The sequence below is a fragment of the Meleagris gallopavo genome, chromosome 1 (genome assembly GCF_905368555.1).
Source record: "Meleagris gallopavo chromosome 1, MGAL_WU_HG_1.1, whole genome shotgun sequence".
Classification (NCBI taxonomy): Eukaryota; Metazoa; Chordata; class Aves; order Galliformes; family Phasianidae; genus Meleagris; species Meleagris gallopavo.
In genome coordinates this window covers 15,345,461-15,357,600 of record NC_139404.1, presented here as the reverse complement: position 1 = coordinate 15,357,600, position 12,140 = coordinate 15,345,461, and the positions used below count along the sequence as shown (strand labels likewise).

General features: G+C 40.2%; 1 long non-coding RNA gene across 1 annotated transcript; it reads right to left on the bottom strand.

Annotated features, from left to right (window-relative positions):
• Positions 1-4,029: 4,029 nt before the first annotated feature.
• Positions 4,030-10,279, bottom strand: LOC146545210 (uncharacterized). Its single transcript, XR_014881453.1, has 3 exons — positions 10,165-10,279; positions 8,027-8,239; positions 4,030-4,886 (listed from the first exon to the last, which is right to left on the bottom strand). It is a non-coding gene; the product is annotated as an uncharacterized LOC146545210 (long non-coding RNA).
• Between the last annotated feature and the right edge of the window lie 1,861 nt (positions 10,280-12,140).

The following is a 12,140-nucleotide window of genomic DNA, read 5'->3' as shown; positions in this document are numbered from 1 at the left end:
TCAGGATCCCAAAGTAACGCTTGAAGAACTGGAAAAATTATATTCCTGCTATAAAATAAGAAAGACTTACAAGAAACATCAGCTCACGTATAACTGCTGCCTAGTAACCAGAGTCAAAATAAGTCCAAAACGAGCTGAACTGGCTTAGAAGATTGCAAATTTATCAATGACTGTGGTGCGTCTACAAATTGATTCACTATTTTAGTAACAAAACCTGCAATTTGCTTTGGGGAAGGAGAGGTAAATAGTCTTTGTGTAGGAGATTAAAATTACAGTAAGAAGCACTTTGGATCTTCTATTTTAATCATCTACAAAACAGTGAAAAAATGTCTTGTATTGTATCATGTCATCATCTCTACAACACTTAAAAGCCACATTATCAGAGCTATTTTAAAAAGCAAGAAGACAAAAATAGACTTGGGTTTGAGGAGACTGCATGAGTAAGCTGTACCACAGAGACTGAATGTATATTTCAGATCCCTAATCTTGGACGTAAGGATGGAGAGAGGAGTTTGCTTTTAATTTTAGAGTATTGCTAAGGAGAATCCAACTGCTGAGCACCCGGCCTTTCAGAGAAGGGCAGGGAGAGGTCCCGTCCCCTCCAGGACACAGCATGGTCATGCTACAGTGCCATGTCAGGACTAGGAGCCCCTCCCTGCTTTCACTCAAGCACTGAGCACTGTGATGGCTTTGTGTCATAGAAACAGGCATTGTGGTCCTTATTGGAGAGCGATGCAAGGCCTTTTCTCAGCTGGTGAAGCACGGAATGTTGCTGGGCTGAAGACAAAAGGTGTATTTTTAAATAACCTCCCTTCACCAGCATTCGTGTTGTCTATAGGTCTTGACAAAGTGAGCTTAAATAGCATCAGACAGCTTACACAGCCTAATAAGTCTGTGCTGATGTTGGCACTTGAGTTGCTTCGTTTCCAAAAGCTACTTTGTCTTCTCCGTCAGCTCACACTGGGGCAACATAACCTTGACCCCAGGCACTGGTTTGAAAATATGATAGACAGTAATCTGACAGGAGAAATAAGTCAGAAAGAACATCTACTAATGTATTTATCTTTCATTTTGGGAAGAGGAATCAATGCCTTGTGTAGGTCTACTTACTTCCTGGCTGTCTCCGTGCTAGCAATGGCCTGATGTCAACTTCAGATGAGTTACTCATGACAAGGCAGGCTATCACCTCCTGCTCCCGCCTAGCTTTAGTTAAGCCTGTGGCTGCAGCTCTAAAATAAGCCCTCTGAAACCAACTTTTCTTTGATTTGTAGTGAAGTGCATCTCTTCTGGTTAGACTCAAAGGATACATGTCATCCTGTAAAACATAACCAAATTGAAGGGTGTGTTCAGATTTCAAGGTAACATGGAAGAATCACAGAATAGCTCGGATTGGAAGGGACCTCAAGGATCATAAATCTCTAACTCCCTGCCAGAGGCCTTGGTATTGAACAGCAATGTGTGCTCCTTCCAGTTTCTTCATATTCTCTTTGTGCTTGCTCAGCCTATTCTCTTAACAGCTTGTCCTGCCACAGCCATTTTAAAGCAGATCCCTCAGTGTTTGACCAGGCTGATTTGATGATTCTGAGGCCCGGGAGCTGGCCATTTTGTCCTGAAAGAAAGAGCTGAATATAGAGTTCTGAGATCGCAGAAAGCTTGCAAGCAAGCTTTGATGAATGCCAATGGGTGCCATTTTTTCTTCAAGGAGGAATCCAATTCTACATCTTTGATTCATATGCACGTCCATCTGAGACGCCATTTTGTCAGACAGCCCCTCTGCTGCCATCTGTTGCCTGCAAACAAAATGTAATAGAATATTGGTGGAAAGGTTCAACCTCTATTCCATACCACCAACAACCGCCTCTGATGTTGTAGACCAACATAATAAAAGCAGGCATTACTTTCAGAGCAGCCCTTGTATATGTCCTCCAGAGTCCTGCTCCCAGGAAATAAATGCCTACCTGTAAGTAATCTGAATATTTATACTGTAAGTCCTTACAAGTATGAAAATTCAGCATTTCAAGGGTCATTTGAGCTTTTAAGTGCAGAAGAATGAAATGGAAATCACTTCTTATTCCTCATAGACTCAGTCAGATGATGTTTGCTTTTTTTTAAATTAATCATCTTATCTAGATTAATTCATTTCATGTTGGACAAAATATGAGAAAATTAGCAAGATTTTTTTTTCTTAATTATGTCAAGAATCTCCCACTTTCTCCATTTTTTTTTTTTAAATTAATGCTTTTACTCTCTAATTGTTTTCGTCTTCTACTGTCACTGTCAAAGTCTTGAATAAATGTCTTGTGGCAGAAGGACCCCCTGCCTGGGCTCTCTGATCACCCCCAGAGGCCACAGAGTCATGTTACTCTCCTCCAATTCTCCATCCAGGGAATGGGTTAGAATAAGTAGCTGTGGTATAGCTCTAGAAAAGCAACAGATGTAAAATCCTTCTTAAATAGAATAGCAAGGAAAGAAAAAAAGATTAAGAGCTTCCAGGGATGGATGAATCCTGGCAAAGACTTTTCGTGAGAGCAGGAATGATTTTGATTCAGATGCTACAAAGGACTTCTGATTTGGGCTGTCAGGATAATGGATCAGAGAGTCTAACCAAGGAGGAGGAAAGGAAACAACAGGACACAACAAAAAGCAAATTTAGGTAAGAACAGAATTGTAAACATGCATCAGTGAAATGTAGTAGCTTAAACAGGGATCGTCTAGAGAAGGAACATAGAAGTGTTTGGAGAGCACCACTGTGAAGTAGTCCATAATCCTCTGTGTTTCTCTTGTGCTGGTGGGTGTTGTTTGCTATATGGTCAAGGTAGATGATCATGTTTTCCGTAGCCCTGTTTTTGTGACCCTTTGGTAACAAGGAAGGACTCTGGATATGGCAGGACCCTGAGGGCACTCATGTCCTTGCCCACACACCTCCTAAATTCCTCCATCCACAGATCAGAACCTCAGTCTTCATTTCAGCCCATCGTGAGGCCCAGTGATGCTATAGGATGCTGGCATCCAGCCTTCCCTGAAGACAGAAATGAGGGCACCTCCTGCTTTGCTGAATGAATGGCACAAACCCCCTAGGCTTCAAAAAGGACTCAGCCCATGGAGCAGTTCTACGGAATCATCTGACTCCACGGCCAGCAGGACAAGGAGTGCTGTGCCTTGGGAGGGCTTTAGCTGAACTGCAAGGACTAGTCCTCTTCTGAGAGACACAGACTAACCATCTCTTCTGAGGGTGAGGCAGGACTTTCTTGACCACAGAACTACTCCATAGCTTCTCTCAGAGCTAACCATCATGCTGCTCAGGTTAGCCAAGGCTTTTCTGTACTTATAAGAACAAGATGAACAAGATGCTGCACTTGAAAAATGATATGTAAGGTTTTCCAAAAGTACGAGATGAGTGAAATAATCCTGGAAATGGAAGTTGAAAGAAGTTCGTGTATGCACAGATCTATACTGCAGTGTCATTCACGGTGTTGGCTGAGGATGGGACGCAGATGTAAGGTGAGGTGGAAGACAAGGGGAGAAGGAGTGACAAAATGTACAGCCTTTCTACCGATGGGAATTCAGACACATTCACAGAGATCCCACTGAGTGCTGCTAAAGTCAAACACATGCAGCTCTCCAAAGCCTGACCCACTGCCTGACCAAAATGGCTGAATTTATTGAAAGGATTTCCAATCATGTTCTGTACAGTGTAGCAGGTGAAAATGATAAATTTTTGAGCATCCTGTTTCCATAATACATCTTTTTTTTCTTTTTTCTTTTTTCCCTTTTCATTTTTTCTCTTTTTTTTCTGTTCTTTTTTTTTCCTTCTCTTTTTTCTTTTTTCTTTTTCTTCTTTCTCTTTTCTTTTTTTCTTTTTTTTCTTTCTTTTTTCTTTTTTCTTTTTTCTTTCTTCTTTTTTCTTTTCTCTTTTCTTTTTTCTTTTCTTTTTCTTTTTTTCCTTTTTCCTTTTTCCTTTTTCTTTGTTCTTTTTTTTTCTTTTTTCTTTTTTCTTTTTCTTTTTGTTCTTTGTTCTTTGTTCTTTTTCTATTTCCTTCCTTCCTTCCTTCCTTCCTTCCTTCCTTCCTGGCTTCCTTCCTTCCTTCCTTCCTTCCCTTCCTCCTTTCCTCCCTCCCTTCTTCCCTTCCTTCCTTTCAATAGCCTCTCATGTTTATTAGATAGGTTTTTTTGTTTAATCTCCAGTCTATAACATTTTTGCCAATACACTCAAAGATGATCTAATTCATGTTAGTTATTTTCTTGGTATGGCATGATAAAGAAATTTTGTAATCTTTCCTCTAATGTCCCACAAAGGAGTATGTTTTTTAATGCTGATTGAAATGTTCCCTAAATGCCAGAAATGCACTAATCAGCTTTTCAAGTGATGTGTTCATATGAAGTATTTTCTTTCTGATAATTTCATCTGATGAATAAAAACCACAGTTTTCAAATCACTGTAAATCAAGCCAAGAATTTTTGGAGAATATTTATAAAAGCATGATTGGGTCAGACCTACCAGTCTAGGTTGCTAGTGAATGCTTTATTTTCTTGTGATGTTTCCACCTTGGTACAGCCCATTCAAGTACAACATCCACTTGTTACAGTTCAGTACTCAGCAGAAGATACAGCTGTGCTGCTCGTGTGAAGAATTTGTGCATGTAATTCATCTGCCTTCAGCGTGCAGGGACCAACATGGAGACTAAATGAAGGCACGACTCTCTCAAAGCTTATACCTCTTTTTTTTTTTTTTTTTTTTTTTTTTTTTTTTTTTTACCACTGGGAGTCAATTATTTGAATGAAGCTCAATCTGTCTCTCCCTGTATTCTTAATATTTCCTTTTTCCCTCTTCTCTCCTGCATCTCAAACAAACTCAGCTTCCAGTAGTCCCCACAGGCTTTATTATCCTAAAAGAAGAGAAAACAAACATTTATGTATTGATACATGCAGATAAATCTGTGAACTTATTCGAAGTTTCCAGGAAAAAGAAAATGCTTAGAAAAGATAATTGAGCAACTGAAAAAAATAGTCTTACAATATTAAGCTAGAAATCTGAGTTTACAGACTAGCTTTCTGCAAAGAAAATTACTGAGATGTGCAGGTTGGTTTTATTAACTTCTCCAAACCCCAGGGCAGATGAAAACAAAAAGTGTCATAAATGATTCGAAGAATATTTTCATTTAAAATGACACACAAATCCAGGGAGGACCCGTCAACTATTGATAACCTAAACAATACTTAGAAAAGTTTGCAATACTCTCGCTGGTTGCTCTGTCAAAATACATTTCAATTTGCCAGGAAAGCGAGTCACCCTGCTTCAGATGTACGATGCTGTTATCATCATCTGCTGCAAAACACAAGCAGGTTTCCTAAATTTTCCTTGAATAGGAAGAGCATCATTTCCTTTTATAGGAAGAGTAACATTGTAGAAAAAATGTAGGAACCCACTTATCTCCCTGTTTTCTTTATGAATGCTGTCTCCATCCCAGCCCTGTGCTAAAATTGGCTTTCCCCACCAGCTCATCCATGGGCAGGACTTCAGGCCAGGCTGGACTCTCAGCAGTGCCTGCCTTCCACATTTCCATGCCCACACAGTGCAGCACCAACTGAATGAACTTTTCACACAAAAATGAAATCATTTCCTGATGGAGAGCTGGGAAAGGACTAGGAGTTCGCCTGAGTGTCTTTCACAGCTCTGGTTAGTGGGTAGCCAATGCCATGGCTCTACCACCACATGCAGCCCAGGCACCTCCCTGCATGGAGGAACCATGGTGACTGCTACAGATGGGAGATACCACTACGATGCATTGTGTTGGAGAAGCCTCTGGTTATTCACTAGTAACTTTTGTGCCTCTTTTATGGGTGTGCATTCCCACTATGCAAAACCACCATTCATGAGTGGAAATAATATGTGATGTTATTTTCAGCGATGTCCTATTGTGTTATTATGCCAAGATTAAATGGGATAACAGATGCAGTAATTAAAAATGAAAAAGTGACAGTTATTTCTGGTTGATATAGTTACTATTAACTGCATGGTAGATAGGTCTTTGAAGCCAAAAATATATGCAAAAGCAGTCAGAATAACTATTATTTCCCTGCTGTTTATGAAAGGTGTATGAATCATGACCTACACCAGCCAGTTGCATACCTTTATTTCAGATGCTATTTAAATTGCATGTAATCTCAATGAAGAGAAACAAAGTAAGGAAATATCTGAGGTGTTTTTTTTTTCAGGCTTTGTCTGACAGCAAAAATCAGACAACTGCATATTTTGATTTCCAGAAGATCATAGGGGAGTAGTTAATAAACCAAAATAAACAGATGTGTCCTAGGCTGGGAAAAGACCTCACTGAAAGATTCTGCTTGTAAAAAGGAAAATGAAACCAGTATTAATACGACATTCACTTACTTTACTTCAAAAGTATGTACACATTTTGAAGTCTTATTTACTATTCCAAAAATTTTCATCAGAGAAACAAGCAGTGAAGAACAATAAGCTAAAAAATAAAAAAAGTAAGCAAGTAATAATGATGTTTAGCAGTCTTCATATTAAAAAAAAATCACATTGTCAGAGTGATGTCTAACTGTTACTTGGCCCTGTGACTCATTTCTCATATAGTGTATCAGGAGCTGATCACTGTCCTTCCTTGGCAGGATGCTCAGAGATAAGGTTCTCAGAGACGATCACGCGATCAGAGCTCAACTCATTATAAGAATGAAAAACTGTTGTTTCTTTCAATGTATGGTACTGCTTTTTCTTTTTATTTGTGTATAAACAAAAATAATTTGGAAGACATCCAGATATTCTGGTAGATAACATACTTCTCAGTTGAGCAACCTACAGTTTTCTTTATCAGTGCTTACTCAGATACTTACTTAACTAGGTAACAACAGCACATACGTGTTCATATGCGTACATATGTACATACATGTTTCCTTACAAAGATATATTTAATTATTCTCAATTCTAAAAGGAATTGCCAACTTAAAAACTATCAAAAATGTAGCACTTTAGACTTCAAACAGTAATAAATATTTTGGACTTAAAACTTAGTAGTATTTCAAGTACATTTTATTTATACCTGTAAATCCTAAAGCTCTTACTTGATCAAGACTGATTCACTTGAGAATTCCCTGCCTTCCAAAATGGTGGTAGCCACATGCAGCGTGCCTGCTGGTGTGTGCCAAGGCCATGCTGGGTATGGTGTAAGCACATGACCCCACCATGCTTTCACACCTGCCATAATCTAGCTTAGCAATTACAATGTGGTTTGAAGCAAAGCAATGTGCATTGCTAAATGAAAGAGGGCCAGGAGACAAAACATGCCGGATCTCCATCATCCATGTTCTTCAACTTTCTAGCTCACTCCCTGCCTTGTGCCATCCTTACCAGAACTTTCCTGGACAACTTGGATAATTCCCTCCAGGAAAAGTTTCTCTGGGGACAGAGTGACCAAGACTGCACCACTCTGATTTTCTCCACCTCCTTCCCTTTTCCAATGCTATCTGTGTGGAATTCGTAACCTCAGATACTCTACATGTCCCACAGCACCATCAGAACATGCAACATGTAATGATACTGTGGTGGTCTGCAGCACATCTCTCATGTTATTTCAGAGTCTCCAAACTGAAAAACAGTACGCACAAAAAAAATTTTAGGTCCAGAGGTGCATGATATTAGGAAAAATTTATTCTCAGAAAGAGTGGTAATGCATTGGAATGGGTTGCCCAAAGAAGTGGTAGAGTCACCATCTCTGGAGCTGTTCAAAAAATGTGGAGACATGACAGTGAGGGGGATGGTTAGGGGGCAGTATTGGTGGGAGTGGGCTGATGGTTGGACTGGGTGATCTCAGTGGTCTTTTTCCACCTTAATGATTCTGTGAGTCTATGCCACTAGGTCCAGGAGAGGGTCAAGACTCGAGGTCCCATTGAGCTGATGTTGCACTAGAAGGACTTTTCCCCAGGCCAAAAAAAAAAACAACAAACAAACAAACACACAAACAAAAAAAACAACAAAAAAACCCCTCCTGTAGTATCAGCTTACCTAAAATCAAGTTGAGTTTGTCAGAATTAGTCCTACTACTGATGAGGTCAGAATCTGGCTGTTAGTTGATAAAACAGGTAGATGTTGACAGACAACTTCACCTCTGACCTTAATTCTCTCTTGGAAGAAAGGATAACCTCTAATTCCTGCACTCCAAGTTTTTAACCATCTGGTAGGGCATAATACTGCTTGAATTTCTGTTTCCTTCAACTTCTGGCAAACAAACAAACAAAAAAACACCTTCAGAATTTATAGCTGCAATGTCAGGGGAAATTTCTTTTTTGTGTGATTTCAGTACTGAGAATGTGTTTGTTTTGCTTCTTATGTGGGAGAAATCCATCTCTTCACATCCACCCATCATTTCCAGAGCCTTGTATTAACATACATCGCTAGCAGCTTCACCAAATTTGTTTTCACTTAAAATTAGAGCAAGAAAATTCACTTCTGCCTCATACATAAAACTAAATATAGCCCAAGAATGAAAAATAATGAAAAAAATCTGTTAAGACATACACTAGAACTATACCTCAGGAATATTGCTTAGCTATAAGGACTTGGGCAAGGGCTATATATCTTTGAACTCATTTGCATAGACTGAACATAAAGGAATTCTCTGTACCAGCCACAGTTAACGTCAGATTTTAAAAAGTTAATCATGATATTAATTTATAGTCTCTGTCTATAATGCTATGTAAACTATTTTTGAAAAAAAAATTTATAATTTGAATTATTCTCCCTTCAATAGCTGCAAATGACTCCTCTTCATCCAAATATGTCTTGCCTGTATGCACAGAGAAGTACAGACTATCTTCCAGATTTCATCAATAATATGATCTACACTGATCAAATTAAAGTGTATTTGCTTTCAGATGATAAAGTAACACTCTTCCTCAGCCCGTGCAAGACACTGGGGAGTTGCAGTGGGTAGTGCAACCATGGGACCTCACGCTGATTGCTGGCACCTGTTAAGATCACGGCATCTTAGAATCATAGAATAATAAAATGACTTAGGGAGGAGGGAACTTTAAAGATCATCTAGTTCCAACCCCAACTCAGGCTGCTCAGGGCTCTAACCAACCCAGCCTTAGGCACCTCCAGGGATGGGGCACCCACAGCTTCTCTGTACAGCTGTGCCAGGGCCTCTCTGCTCTCTGAGTGAAGTATTTATTCTTAACATCTAAATTAAATCTCCCCTCTTCTAGATTAAAGCCTTTCTCCCTTGTCGTATCACTATTAGACAATGTACAAAGTAGATCCCCCTTCTTTCAAGTACTGGAAGGCCATGCTTGAGTCATACATTCAAGCATGGTGGCTGTTGCCCATGGCAGAGAGACAAGTGATTGGCAACATGGGTGAAAGCCTTGCTAGCATGGATGTGCATAAATATAACCACTGAGAGACACTTCAGTAGCAGACACGACTCGGTAGACAAGACATGAATGTACAGGAAAGAGTCCAGTGTAGGACCATCTAGATGATGAAGGGACTTGAGCACCCTACTGATGAGAAAGGGCTGAAAGAGCTGGAGCATTTTAATACAGAGAAGAAAAGACTAAGGAGATATCTCATCAATATATATAAATACTTGAAAGGAGGACAATGAAGACAAAGCCAGATTCCTTTCAGTGGTGCCCAATTCCAAGAGGCCATGGGCACGCGCTGTGGATCTCCTCCTTGGGGATCTCCATAAGCCATGTCCAGAAAGACATGGCCCCGGGCACCCTGCTCTGTGTGTCCCTTTAGGAGTAGGGGTTGGACCAGAGGGACCCATAGGGTCCTGTCAGCCTCAAACATTCTGTGGTTCTGTGATTCTGAGAAAGCTGCAATGCTGCAGATTTCTCCTTGGGGAAAGACACAGGAAGGTGACAGAAAATTATTGCAGCTCCTTTACAGCCTCTGCTGGGGGAGGTCTGGTGCTGACCAAGATCTTGGCTCTCCTTAGCTATCCTTTTCTCCTGCAGCTCTTCTGGGGAGGAGCCACTCCTTCTGTTGCCTCAGCAACTTCTTCCCCAGCCCTCTTTTTGGTGGGGCTGCTTGACACTGATTTAAGTATATATCGGACATTTGACATTGCCCCCTGCTTTGGAAACATTTTATACATATAAAAGCAATGGCCAAGGTTTTGCTTTTTATCCTACCAAAAAAAAATTTCTTCATTGCATGCATTTTCTGCCATCCTTCAGAGCTTTCCTTCATAGTGACATTTCTGCAGTGTCTTTCTTTAGTTTATTGGGCTTCGCTCTTCAAAACCTGCTGGAATCAGAGGAACTTCATTAGATTAGCCTTGAAAAGCAGAGGATAAATGAGAATTTCTCCACAGCAGATATTTTAGAGGTATATATCAGGACTGAGTGCTTGTGACACAAGAACAAATATTCACTCCCACCTGCAGGACTAATTGGGGAAGCCCCATTATGAGCTGACAAAATTTGCATGGGATTTGATAATTCACAGTACTGCATTAACACTCCCATAAACTGGGCACACCATAAAATCAGGGCAGTGAACAAATTTGTTATTATTAGTCACATGCACGGTGCTCTGCGATATTACTGGGAGAAGTCAGAATGATTCCTTGTGTCAGAGCAATAGCTCACAGCTGAGAATGCAGATTACACACTGTGGGCTTTATTTATGGTTTTTCATCCTTGCTTCCTTGCAAACAGCAATGCTGGATAGACAAAATGCTAAAAAGAAGTATCAGAAATCTCTGGAAGCCTTGGGAGAGTAGCTAGCATTTTTTCTTAAGGAATCCTCTTATGTCTCTGTTTCAGTGCTTCTTTAAATATAGCTGAAATCCAGTTTTCAGGTCTAAATAGCTTAAGTGCGTTGTAGCTAGTAGCACATGCCAAACTATGCAGCAAAAGGCAATGGAGAGACATCTCAGTGCCATGTAGAGCAGGGCTGTCTGGCACTTGACATTGCTACCCCACCTCTGTCCTGAGCTCTGTAGCTCACACTTAACACTGACCTTAGAGAAGAAAAAATGTGACCCTGAGAATTTTTGTAAAGCAGCCAAAGCTTGCTTTTCTCCTGCTTTGTATGCCTTGCAGCGATTTATGGATCTCTAGGAGTGCAGGTCTGCTCTGAAATGTGACCTGCCTGGAGAAGATGCAGTTTTCACCAATTTTGTTTCCTCAGTGTAGAATGCAAATCGCTATACAATGTGCAAGGAAAATTCTCCAAGTAGATATGCCCTCTCTCTCTGCCCATCTGTTTTAATCCCATTTCATGGCCAGTTTTCACCCAGAACAGCAGAGGAGAGGACAGGTGTCTTGGGGAGGCGAGTTGCATTGCTGTGCCACTTGCCATCCCCAGCTCTGCCAACACATTTCAGCTGTTCATGCCCCATATCATAACGATTTTTTTGGAAGGTGGCTGTATGTCTAGACTTTGCCTACATAGGTTTTCCTGTTATTATGGATTTATGATTACATACTTAATGATGACACCTTCTCTGCCTGATGATGCGTATACTTTTACATAATGGCATTTAAGATTTACATATTCACTAATCAAAAAGAGACTCTTCATGTAAATGAAGAATTACATATGTATTCTTCCTTTAACTGTAACATAAATAATCTGGATCATTTTCCAAGAAAGCATAGTAGGGCTCTGGTAAGGCACTTTGCCTGGGTGACTGCAATGGTGACTGCATCTTGTGCTTACCATGATAGTGTAAGAAGACAAAAATATTAAATTTTCATTACTACTCTCTCTGAAGTAACTGCAGTGCACTTAAAATAGATGTACAATTCATGAAAATGAATCATTAAAAGGAATTGAGTTGAATTGTGCCTGGCAGATGTTGTCACAAGCATTGCTGAAATACTTAAACACTTCCAGCGAGCAGCAATAGGACACTTGGAGGCATAATTATCCCATAGGAACAGAAGTCACACATTTCATGCTAATGCATGAAGGGCCTCATAAGAAACCTTGTGGAGCTCTACTGCATGATTACTGCCGCTTCATCATCTGCTGGATAGCTTTGAGCAAGGTTACAGTATCTTCAGTTTGGTTGTCCCACAACTTAGCCTTGGAGATGTGTACCTTCTCACACACACAATGTTGAGCTGGTGCATGGGACTCAGCTGCCTCTCAGATGTAG